We start from the raw sequence: 13,001 nt of genomic DNA, 5'->3' as shown, positions 1-13,001 counted from the left end.
GGCATCACAAGCTCTTCTACAGTGCCTCTTATGTTAATTTTTGAATACCCCTCAATCCTTCTCTCTAAACACTTGCCATCTGTACTAACCCCATCTTGGTGGCATGTACGTACGATATTCCAGGAGTGCACACAGTGCTGAAATAAGGTTTCTTCGGATAACAGCTGTGCTACACAGCTCTCTCTGAGTCTGATCACAGCTGTAAATGCATTCAAGTGGAGAAGGATGCCTTAGTTCAAGGTTTAGCTCCTCTGGTGTAATCTTTGGTATAGATGTCCCTGTAGTTTCATGGTTTATTTTATCTCGCATTAACATGTAAGCCAGTAGCCATAAAAAGATATATAACAATGGAACCAGTAACATAAAACTAGTTGTCATTTGGCTTCATGAAACTAAATAAAGCGTGATCAGACAGTTCTGAAAGAATCACAGTCAGAGACAGCAAAGCCCAGAATCATCAACTGAAACACGTCTGAATAATTTTTGGATTGCGTTGCATTGTAGCAGGTGAGGATCTATTACACAGATTTATTGGTTCACATTTGCCCCTGATATAACTCAGTTAAAACAAATGGTGGAACAAAAGGAATAGCTTTAATATATTATGTACTAAAATTTTTTATAGCTTTGCTGAGTGAATAAATTATGATAGATAGGTTCTATTGTCTGCTATGGCACTTATTTTCTGCATTGCATATTTGTATTCACAGCAAACATACTGAATGTGTTTAAGAGAAAGCAATCATAGAGTTGCACACTAAGTTATATATCCAGTGTGAAAATTAAAACAAAAACAAACATATCCCAAAGGATATAAATGTTTAGTCATGATCTTATAAGCAAAAGAAACAAATTGACCAATGTTTCTAAACAGAGAATATGATCTCTTGCAGTGTTCCCACAGACTTTTTCTGTGGGATTAAAGTGCTGAGGTTTAAGATATTACATTCTTGGACATCCACCCTCTTAGCAATTACTGTCTTCACAGCAAGGACAGCAGAAACAGCATGCAAAAAAAGGCAATGGCTCTCTGGATACTGCAGTTCACAAGTTCAGTAAATTAGTTTAAACTACACTCAGTCTTTTGGATTTAGCTGCAGCATTTGACCAGTCCTCAGCAGGATGCTGAGGAGAACAGAATTCCCTTCTGCCACCGCACCACGTACCTGCCGATCTCTCTCGGCTCAGGCTGCGGGCACCTGGAAGCAGTAATGTCCTTACTGCTGTAGCTTAATCCAGCTCAGACCATCCCTCTGAAGCCTAAGGTCTCTGAAAACTTCCCCAGAGGAGGAATAAAGGGTTTTACAACACATTTATATTGTTTGCTCTCACAGTACATACAGGTGAACTTTAATGATCTCCAACCCAAAAAAAGTTTAAGCATCTAAATTTAGAGAGTTCACGGAGCTTAGACAAGGTGTGAGACACTCTGAAGATCCCTTAGGCAGTAACATTTTGCAGAGATTAGATAAGGAATCTTAATACTTCTCTGCTCTCCTTACCAAGGAATAAATCCCAAAGTAGTGGCAAGGTTTTCTTTTACCACAGGCCCCTGGGATCTTGCACTAACTCAACACTCAACATGTTGGCAGAAACTGTACATATTTTGATTTGAAGCCAAATCTTATACCCAAATAAAGTAATCTGGCTCACTGCTTTGCTCCAGTACAGAGAAGCCCACTCCTTGTGGCTCCACAGGGTGAGAGAGACAGTAAGAGACTCCCTTTCACTTCTACAGGAAGAAAAGTAGGGACATAGCTATGGTATGTTCACTGATATAGTTTACCACAGGGTGTCCTGTAGTAGTGCACAACCATGTGACTTTTATTGCACAGGGCAGACAAATGCTAGCTGTTAAAATATGATTTCAAAAGTATTACTAATTAAGCAGGTAATGAAAATATGCTCAGAGCAATTCTCCTTTGCCACAGCTAAGAATTCAAGCCCTCCTGCTTTCAGTCCAATTGAGAGAGGCATGATATTTTTTTTTTCTTAAAGTGTGAATTTAATAGTTCATTGCACTACATTAAAACAAACTCAGACAATATCATCACTAGTACTGTATTTTCATATGTAAAGCTCTTGTGCTCAGATAACCACACACACCTCTAAAAGCACTACTCCTTAAAATACACTTTTGCACCCTGGGATAACAAAAATACAAAGGTAAGGAAGGTAAAAGTGGGGGAGAGGGGACAGACAATGGAGGGACTCCAAGGAAAATTTTTCTTCCTTTTTTTACTCACACACATATACAACCCACTCTGCTGCTGGATGACATTCTGCTTTTCAAGCAGATAACCTGCAGGTTAGACACATACAAATACAGGTTGTTATTATTGTTTGAGCTGCAGTATACTCAGGAATGGACTTGCACCCTAGTGTGCTGACTGGATTACTAACAGAATTTTTTTTTTTTTAAATGTTTCTGTTCCAGTAGACCTTCACAGTCCTGTAAAATTACAGAAAGGTCAAATCTTGATAGTAAATTGAACCAAACTCCTTTCTGGTTTCAAGTCATTTGGAGTGTTTTATATTACACCCTTGGGTTCTCTGTAGTTTCTTTCAGTCACAAAAGCATTTGGCAATCTCATTATAAACAGTTCAGAAAAATTCAAAATGTAGGAGCATAAATTACTTTAGATACTCTCAACCTTTAGAGAAAGAAGCAAGAAGAGGGGAGAAAGAGGTAACATGAATGTGAAAAGGGGGACAAAGTAAAAGGACTAACAACATTTTACTGCCAAATTTTTTCAGGCATCCCAGTTAGAAGGAAAGAATAAAAGAGAATTTCTCAGGAAGTTCAGCCTCTGAAAAATCAAATGGGAGCCATGATAGTGATGGAAATCACCTTCTTGGGCAAAATTTGCCACATTACCTTTAGGTGCAAGGAATAGGTCCAAGATAGGTTGGGCTGCTGCATCTAAGCCTGTTTTTATCTCACTCCTGGTGAATAGTACATGCTAAACTTGTCAGCCATGTATGTCCTCCATGCAATATGTTCCTGAGAGATGCACAAGAAGGCAGAGAAAGTTCTCAGAGGTGAGACTGTGATGCAGAGGAAGAGATAATGAACAGGATTTTTCCCCCAGAAAACATAAAAATGCTCAAAAGGCACGAATACCAAATTCTGACACTCCCAGATGCCAGAATTATATTGACATAGGGAAGTGATTGCTTCATTTTTTCAGTTATGAGCTTGAACATTTAGATTCTCTATGTTTTTGATACAGCTGAGACCAAGCTACTGAAATTCCACCAGCCTTCACATACATCCTCTATAACACTGATTTTATTAATCCTATCTTGTATTTAAAAAGCAGTCTCACTAATGGGTCCCTCTTGAAGTAGGAGTTCCATTTTGGAGTAAATTGCAAAACTAACAGGTAGCTATCACTAAAGGAAGAATTTTCAACACAAAAAGGCAGACAAATGAAGAATAATTGCTCCCACAGGCACAGAGAGATGAAGAACTAACTGCCATTGCAAAAAAGTTTTGGAAAAACATGGGTCTTGGTGAGTCATGCTTTTCTCATTCCAGCTCCATGGCCAAAACAGCATGCCTTATTTTTCTTATAATCAGATAAGTAAGCAAACCAGGTAAATGCTCATCTAGAAGTTGCCATCTCATTCCATCTCCCTATATACCATATCTGAGCAGTGGTAAGTATGAAAAAAATCATAGAATCGTAGAATTTTCTGGACTGGAAAGGATCTAATTCCAAGCCCCTTGCCTGTGGCACATTCTCTCATTATCTCCCTTTTTTTTTCACTTATCGAGGTACATTTTTCTGAGGAATGCCAAACAATGTGTTTTGCACCTTTTGAACAAAAGTAATAAAGTGACCTATCTTTACTATAAGCTCAGAGTTATAAGTGACATTGGCCGCCACTAATACAGAAGAAAGAAAGAAATATGTATGAATGTTGCCCCGTCTTGGCTGCTTTTGATATTTGAATGCTGAAGATGCTACCAGAGATGATCCAGTTCACATCTGTTAGTGAAATAGAGATAGTAATAATATTTCAAAGCAAGTTCCAAACGCAGAAAAGTGAGGAAATCCAATCTGATACAATGCACTGGAGTATCTCTCCTGTGGCTCTGGATGTCACAGGAGCAGCAGTTCATTACCAGTATCATAGCAGGAAAGTCTACAGAAGAGGATCACAAAGGAAGGATAATTTTTTTTTTACAACTGTAAACCAAAGCATGAAGACATGGCTGAACAATATGTTGCTAAACCACTCAGAATGCTTGGTTTGCACACACAGAGCATATCTGAGATTAGCAGCCCCTCCCTGGATTTGTTACACAGATCAAAGACTTGTAAGTACAAGCTTTGAAAAACAGGTTGGTGGATGTGATGACATGGAACTTCAAATTCAGACCAGGAGCCTTGACCTTGGCCCACCTGATCTGCAGGTATGGATACCTTCTCTTAAACTCTGGTGGTGGTATCAGGTCCTTTGGATCCAAACCACAGAGGCAGAGCACAGACACACACACAGATGCAGATGCACACGCAGTGGGTATTTGAACAATAATTTACAGGTGACTGATAAGCAGCACTCATCAGAGTGAGTGAGTGATAGAAAACAATCTTGTGACTACTACCTGCTTTAGGTGCTTCACCTGAGAGACCACTGGCTGAGTTAAGAGAAGTAGCAATTACTCAGCCAGCAGTGGGAAAAGTGGGAAAGAAAGGAAAGAGCAGTGTAACTACTTCATTGAGGACATGAAGAGCTTGGGCAGGGGACTTCTGGATTACACTGTGCTGGCCTTTTGTGAATTAGTGACAACTCCTGAGTGTCATTAGTTTTCCTAAGAGCAATAGGGAAACATCTTGCCAATATTTGCACAGTTACAAATAGGTTAGGCTTGGCTGTGGTCTGACAGTCAGCACCAATGTATGTAGCACAGTTGTTGTGCACTAGATTACTTCAGCACTCAGTTCATAATTTGTCAGATGGGACCCCAGAAGTGAGGTCAGTCTGGAAATAAGGATGCTCAAACCTCACTGCTGTCAAAAGTTTAAGATTTTACTTCCTATCTCTCCTCCCCTTCTTTCATCTGCTATTCCACAGCCAGTCCCAAGACTCTCCTTCTTTCCTTGGACTCTGCCTGTCTACCTTCCCTTTGCTGACTGAATTTCCTGACAGGTCAGAGAAACAAAGCATTTCTGGGAGAGGCTGACCAGGCACTAGAGCTGGCCCAAGGTACAGAACAGAACTGTGTTACCAGGACAGCTAGGGAAGATGATGGGAAGAGGTACAATACATCCTTTCTCAGTGGCTGTGGGAACTTGTTAGATCAGCTCAAGGCTTATTTCTGTTCCCACCTTCAAATATGCTCCCATTATAATGTAAGGGTTTGACTTGTGTCACTGAGTTGACCCTGTTTGAGGGCTCCAGAGCAGGTGATGCCTGGTTTTAAGCAAGTGGAAAAAGGTCAGGAGAGGGCTAGTAATCCATGTGTCTGGGCATGAATTTAACATGCAGTATAAAGAAAGGTACCCTAATTCTAGCAGGGACTAGAGATACATGCAGAGCTAATGGCAGAAATTCAGACTACATATGTATATCTGTACAAGAAACTGATCATATATATCTGTACAAGGACTGATCAAGAAGTGGAGGAAAGAGATGAAAGTGTAAAGGAAAACAGCAAAGAGAAAAGCATTACAACAGTGTAAATACACAGAAAGGGGAAAGTAGAAAGAACATCTGAAAGCTAACCTTTGTGTACCATGAAGCTTTTCCCACTAAAGTAAACTTTCAGGTGCTACTGCCCTGCCCTCCTTCCCATACCAGCACCAGCAGTGTGATGAACCTGAACAAGGACTGATCCAGCTGAAAAGTGAGGCCACCCCCTTCTTTAATTTCAGCTGGATCCCTCCCTGCATCTAACTGACCATATTGCAGTGTGATCAGCAATGGTGTTAGTGCAGTGGCAGCTTGTACTTAGATGATTCAGAGCACCAATCACCCTGCTACCCAGCACCACCCTGCAACACATCCACAGCACCAAACTGTGCCCTCTGTCCTGGACTCCATAAGGCAGGTGTTTGACTCTGGGAGACCTGGCCAGTTATGGAGTAGTGGCTCTCTGCCTTGTTGCCACTTCCCACTGATTCATTAAGAGATAAGGAGAAAGTTGCATTTAATTATTTTGCTTTTCATTTTCATTCAGAGCAAACTGTTCTAATTAGGAAACTGAAGCCAAAGGATGAAATGGAAAGCAGTACATAGGCATGGTGTGCTTACACAGCTGTCTACTCTAGGAAATAAGAATAAAACTGATGTCCTCCAGAATCTTATCATCTTCTACTTACCTACATGTCAATAACTGAATCCTTTTAAGGCCACAGAAACTTGGAATAAGCAAGGCTAGAGAAAAAAAAAAAAAAAAGAAAAAAGTATGCAAATATAAAAGGCTAACATTTCACTGGTTTTGTGAAACAGGTCTTAAATAAGTAACTTTTACAAGACTTACTGGAATCTTTAATGACTACAGTTAAGGGAGATACTGTTCTTGCAAGGGGTATTTTGAGAGACAGGTAGTTACAGCGTACAGGAGGTATCTGAGCCACTGGTCCAGAACCATGGACTGAAGGACACCATATCCCTTCATGTAAAACACAGCTTCAGCATCTGGTTCCTGATGGCAGCTCATTTACAGAGCAGTAGCTCTGATGTCATAATTACAATGTTAACAGGTAGCAAGCTGTTAAAATGTAGAATTAAAATAAATGTGACTGATACCTAAAGATTATTTCTCAGATGAAATACAAGGGAGAAATATTCATGTTTCAGTAATTACAGTGACATTGTATGAATAGCTTTCCTCAATTAATTACATATATTCTGAACCAAATAAAGCCTTAATGTGGCTGGTGACAGCAAAGCTGAATATGGTCTTTTTTTGCCTAAGGAATAATGGTTCTGTTCACATACTTGGCACTTCTGAAAGGAAGATGAATTCTGGCAAGCAGATCTGTTTTCCTTAACAGATGTTTCAAAATATGGTAATGAGGTGTGGGTTTCCTAGGCTGTCAGCTGGAATTCAGTAAGCAGGAAACAGGACAAAATGGATCTGACGCAATTAGTCTTTTCACTTTAAACCTTTAAAGACTATGTTAGGTTTTATATTAATTTTACAAAACACTGCTTGCAATGAATTATGTAATACTACATGCACCTCTGCTAATGCAATTTACTCAGAACCTTTCCTTCACTAATTCGTTACTGTGTGTGACAGACATCATATCAATTTGAAGAGTTTCACAGTGGCTCTGGCATCCAGAATACTACCCTCAAAAAAAAAAAAAAAAAAACCAAACAAAAAAAAACCCCAAAAAACCCCACAAAAAACTAAAAAATCAGAAGAAGCACGTTTTCTGTGACATATTCAAACTCCAGTTGAAAAATGCAACACATTTTTAGATAGGAAACAAAATTCATACTGAACTCTAATCTTAAGTAATTTCTTAAACACAGCTTTATCTTCATACTGATGAAAGCTGTACTAATGAAGGACCAGCTAGAATTACATGTCTAGCAGAGAGATGAAAGAGAATTACTCTCTTCATTAAAAGCTCAATCACGTTTAAATTTTCCACTTGCAGTAGTTGACAAACTCTGCTTTCCTGCATTTTTCTAGAATAACTCTCATGTGCATCCCAGTACAAAGAAGCAAACTATATCATGAGAGGGGATATATTAATTGTTCACATACATACAAAATAAACAGTTGAGAGACACATCAAAACCTTCAACTTCCAGCATTATCACTAATGTGAGTAACAAATTTGTGTGGCAGATGTTATATGTTGGGCATCATGAAGACTGGTCTTTGGTTAGGAGTTAAAATACCCTACACTGAATCCTGAAAACACAGAAAGAAGAGCACCAGTAATTTTTAGCCAGTGTGCCTTGTTAGAAAGCCAACAACATTAGTAGCTATATCAATAACATTATCAATGGCAGAACTCATAGCTTTGCCAGTCACTAGGGCTACATGATGATTCTTCTTACAAAGCCCCAAAGAGAAGGGAAAATAAATAACTGGGTTGTTATTTCCTGACAGTCTGGATTTCCCGTACACGATCACATCTCCCAGTTTCAGACACAACTGCTCAGACATTTCCATGAAAGATGTTAAAGAGCCCAATATTCTGCAATTTCAGACAATTCAGGTGATTGTTCCCTGAGAAATTGCAGCACCTCATGCACTGAAAGAGTAAGTTGCAATTTGGAAGATTGGTGGGTAAGATTTTGTGTCAGAAATATGCTTCTTATTCTTATGTAAATCGTCTCAAAGTTGGCCAAACTATGAAAATGGGAACTACTGTTAGGAAAATGCTTATGCACTTACAGGAGGTTTCTCAGAGCTGGATAACATGCCTTGAGCTCTTGTTCCTGCTAGGAAAGCTCCATTCTTTCCCTGTCCCTCTCTATGACTGAACTTAGCACCAGACTATCACCTGCCTTGCAGAACTCAGACTGCTCCACTGTTGGAACTCAGTACCACCCTCCGGGTCTCCAGAGTTGCCGGGGCCCCTGCTGGGGGGCTCAGAGACTCTGGCACGCAGCCCAGAGCACCTGTGGATTTGATTATGACCCGTGGAGCAAATTATCAGCTTTGCATGAGGACCTGAAAGTCACAGAAGTTTAAATAGTATAATAATAAAATTATCACAGGGTGAAAAGGTAGATTTTAGGATTTTTGGAATGAGGGTTTTGGGGACAAGATGGAGGGACTTGGGTGTGTCTAGCCTTTCTTCTTCTTCTTCTTGGTCTCCATCTTCTGCTGTGATGCTGGCATGTTGGGATTGGTTTAGAAGTTCACTGCTGAGCTGACATCGGCAGGGCAGGAGAAAATTTTTTATAGATAAGATGCAATAAACAACCTTAAGACCAAGAAATGAAGAGCTCTGGCTCCTTCTTCAAGTGCTGGGCTGGGAAAAGAAACTTTCAAACTTTTCTCGGGGTCACTCTGATAAGCTAGAGATCCCGACACTCCACCTGGGAGAGAGGGATAAACTTCATTCATCCCCTTGGGCTGCAGCGGTGCAGGACAGTGTAATTGAGGACTCTACCTCTTCTTCTCTACCACTCAGCCCACAGAAGCTGGTGGACTTAATTATGGGTAATGAACAAAACTTAATGTTGTTGGAGGTTTATTTGAATCTCATTATAAAACTTGTGCTCTTCATGACAATCTTTCGGTACCCTTTTTTATGGTGCCTGGAGGGTGTTACTGCTCAATAAACTACTCAACATTAGAGATTCAAAGCACCCCTCCCCAAATGCCAGTTGTGTTGCACAGCAGAAAGTGAATCCAAGTTACTTATTTTTTTCTACTTTTCTGCTAGCTTGATGAGAGACTGTGGTAGGAAGAAAACAGTGACTGGGGCTTAGAAAAAGACTAGGACTAATATCTCTGATAGCCTTTGTCTAGTTAATTCCCACTTGTAAAGTGAAAATGTGTGTTTTTCACTATATTTAGGATCTATTGTGAAGATAAATCCACTGAAGAATTTGAGGTCACCAGATGAAAACTATATAAATAAGTAAACCATGTTCTAGCAGACATGTGAGTTCTATGGTGAATATGTCTTCAGTGGAGTAGTGTTTATTTATATCTAAAAAGAAATATTTTGCTTTCATTTTGCTTTTTTACTGACTCTATAAAAGCAAGTGTATGTGCACATGTGTACCTAAAGACAGAGGGGGATAACATATATCATAAATTTAATTATAATAAAAAACGTTGATGTCAAGCTAGTAGTTTCTCTCAGTCTCCCATGAAGCAATTCCTTCCACACCCCATAGAGTTATACTTGCCCTTATAAGAAGAATTTGAAAGACAGCAGCAAAACAGGTTTGTTTTTCCTCTGCTGCTTGTATAAAAACCAGTAAAATGCAATTGTAATATCATAAGCAATACACAATAGCCATTTTCTGCTGAGGCATTCCTGTATTGACCTGGAACAAGCAAATAACCAAGCTTATGTCTTAAGTTTGCTGTGTGCAATAAATAATGGATAACTGTAAAATACACTGATATATGCCTCATAAGCAGGTCTTTATTTTCTCTGAGTGCTTTAAAAACTCTTATGTTAGTACTATTGCTAATGGCAGAGCTTATATAAAGTAAACTGTTTTTACATCAGTCTTTGCCGCATGTTCATACCTCACAGCCACTCTCTTTTTCAGAACATGTTAAATAGTTAATCCCGACCCAGTTTCGGATAGATAATTTCCCATGCACAACACCTCAAGCAAGCACAAGGCATTACCTACAATGACATCAAAACAGCATTGGGAGGCTAAACCAGCACACATCTCAATTCTATCACAAATTCTGGGGTCCTTCTTAAGCGAGAGAGTTCTTAGAAAGTGTCTCATATTTCAGTGGGAATAAAAATATGCTTTTTGGACCTCATCTCTTTGGACCACCATCTCCTACGATCATCACAACATTTATGTTGAGCAGAACTGCAAAGCCTTCGTGAAGAAACCAGAAGAAAACTGGGTGTTTTATCATCTCCTTAAACAGCAGTCCATTCACTAACAAAACTTGTTCACATTTCACAGTTACCAAGCATTAAAAACCAGTAAAATAAAAGTAAAGCCCCTTGACTTAAGCAATTTCAACAGTTACCATCACAAGACAAACCACAGCAGGACCTGCTTAAGCCCTGAAATCAAGAAATGCTGAAGGCATTAAGAATTTACACTGGTGTCGCCTTTTGTTTGCTATCCCCATCCATATTTTTCACATTCATCAACCCTGTTTTGCTTCTGTGGCAGCTGCAAGTTCATGAAAACACTGGAATGAGCTGACCCTGTGGTTCAAAGGCATTCCTTTTTACAGATGTTTTACTACCATTCTGGAGTTTCACTTACACTGCTGCACTCACTTATTCACCATCGTGAGGCTTGCAGTCCAAATATTTACTTTCACATGCACTCACCTTAAGCTTTCCCAGCCACACTCTTTCCTTGACCATTTTAGCAATAATTAATTAAAAAACTCTCAGGAGTTGATGATCTGTGATATTTGAGACTACTGACAGCTTGTTCCATGCTGCTCCAGCTATCACAGAGCAGCCTCCTGGTGCCTAGCTCAGTGCAGAATGGGAACTAAATCCAGATTATTTAGAAAAAGCATTTGATTTCCATCACTAGTGCCACATCACAAACAAACATCTTAAATTCAGTTTTGTTGATTAATGAACAAGGAATCATAGAAGTGTCACTACCATGCACCTTGTTTTGGACAAAAGATCTGTTTGCCTTTGCCTGTCCTTAGCCCTTCTGCACATCACCACTGGCCCTGCTGAGTAAAGCAGCAGCCTTCAGTGCTCTGTATGCCAAGGTGTGAAAGAGATGTAGTTCTTTTCATTCTTTTCCCCAGCTGAAAGTGAGATATGATCCCTGTATTAGCACCCTACCCTTGCAGACAGGCACCCTGCACCACTAACAGTGGTGCTCTGACAACACCTGCCAGAGGCAGTGCCACGTTATTGCAAATTTCCAGCTACCTGCCAGTGGCCCTTCCAGTGCCAGAATTCCCATGCTATCACACAGATTTGGTAACAGCCATAGCAGTCAGCATCTGGTCCGCAGGGTTGTCTAGTCAGCCTTTATGTCATAATACAGCACTGCCTCTTCCTTTTTCCTAGGGAAGGATGAGCATCCTGACTCTATGCTCTCTTCTAAAAATTCACTCCCTTCTTCCAGGTGAATTTTGATTTTTTTGAAGTTCTCAGGGACATGTCTCACACCTGTTGTCACTTCCTTTGGTTCAGTGGCAAGTATGACCCAGTATTTCTTGTCTTATATATAGTGTGTGCCATGCAAGTGCACACAACCCAAACCCAGACTTTAATATCACAAGGTAAACAAGAGCAATTCTTGGGTTCACACACTCATTGTTTCCTACAGAAAACAGAAACCATCCCCATTCCACAGCTGAATTTGGCAAAAGATTTAACCATGGCAGCATAGTAGATATGGAGACTTCTACCATAATTCTGAAATCTAAAGTTTAAAACAGGATTTAAAATTAACAACTTTGTTGTTCTCATCCACAACTCTGCTAAAGACTTCTTTGCTAGTGACCATAAATATTACAGGGAGTTCAGTCAGATCATTCATTTCTGATTTCATCTGTGGATTGTAACAACCAGATTTTCATACAGAAAGAATATTTTATTTAAATTGTTACTTTATTCATGTATGCAGGACAGAAAAAGAAAATTGGAAGCTTGGTTTCCATGTTTGGCACTGCAGGCCAAGAGGGAACTCAGGTGCAAGGAGAAATTAGAGCAAACTTACAGTCTTTCTTTAAAGTTATGATTCTTACTGTGTATAATAAGATCTGACACAGGTATGATCCACTATTGTCAGTGATAAGCTGCTTTGGTTTCTTAAAAAAAGTAAATTAAAAATCTAGTTTCAAAGAACTTCACTCTGAAACAAATTAAAAAACATTGCAAAAAATGCTGCCAACACTTTCCAACAGTGCATTAAATAACATCTGATACAAGCTTTTCATTAATTTATCATCTTCCCAGCACAAAGGGGTCCCCAGTTCAGAAACAGTTTTTCTTGCTTTAGATAATAATAGTACAATAAGCATAGAATTCAATATTTTTTCATTAGCAAAAGTGGTGCCAAAGATGCGTGTCTGTATCTGGAGATGAGAATGACAAGACTGTGATTATTCTCACTTCTTAAGAAAGATCAGCCAAGAACTGTTTTCTTCCAAATTCTATTTCATCCATTTCATACACTTCATCCATATTGCCAAACAATGTTACTCAACCGGTGATTAAGGAGATTTTGGAAACAGGTCCAAATACTAATCAAAACCAAATTTTGCTTTTAATCAAAGGTTTAAAAACATGGAATGTACATTCTCATTCATTACAAATAAACAAATAGAAACAGGGAAATAAAAATAACGTAAACAACTTATATTTTTCTTTGTT

General features: G+C 39.3%; 1 protein-coding gene across 13 annotated transcripts in view; it reads right to left on the bottom strand.

Moving 5' to 3' along the window:
- The window catches only part of LOC139604172 (poly(rC)-binding protein 3-like), a 500,787-nt gene that overhangs the window by 216,723 nt on the left and 271,063 nt on the right, over window positions 1–13,001 (bottom strand). The window contains exon 4 of one of the 13 annotated variants that reach the window (XM_071455235.1): window positions 6,333–6,387. The exons of the other annotated variants lie outside the window; for them this stretch is intronic. The gene's annotated coding sequence lies outside the window, so the exon portion shown is untranslated. The remainder of the gene's footprint in view (window positions 1–6,332; window positions 6,388–13,001) is intronic. 13 annotated transcript variants of the gene reach the window in all.

The sequence above is a fragment of the Agelaius tricolor genome, unplaced genomic scaffold (assembly GCF_023055355.1).
Source record: "Agelaius tricolor isolate 1412-34295 unplaced genomic scaffold, bAgeTri1.0.p SCAF_2, whole genome shotgun sequence".
In the NCBI taxonomy this organism is placed as follows: domain Eukaryota; kingdom Metazoa; phylum Chordata; class Aves; order Passeriformes; family Icteridae; genus Agelaius; species Agelaius tricolor.
This window is presented reverse-complemented; position numbering and strand designations above follow the sequence as displayed.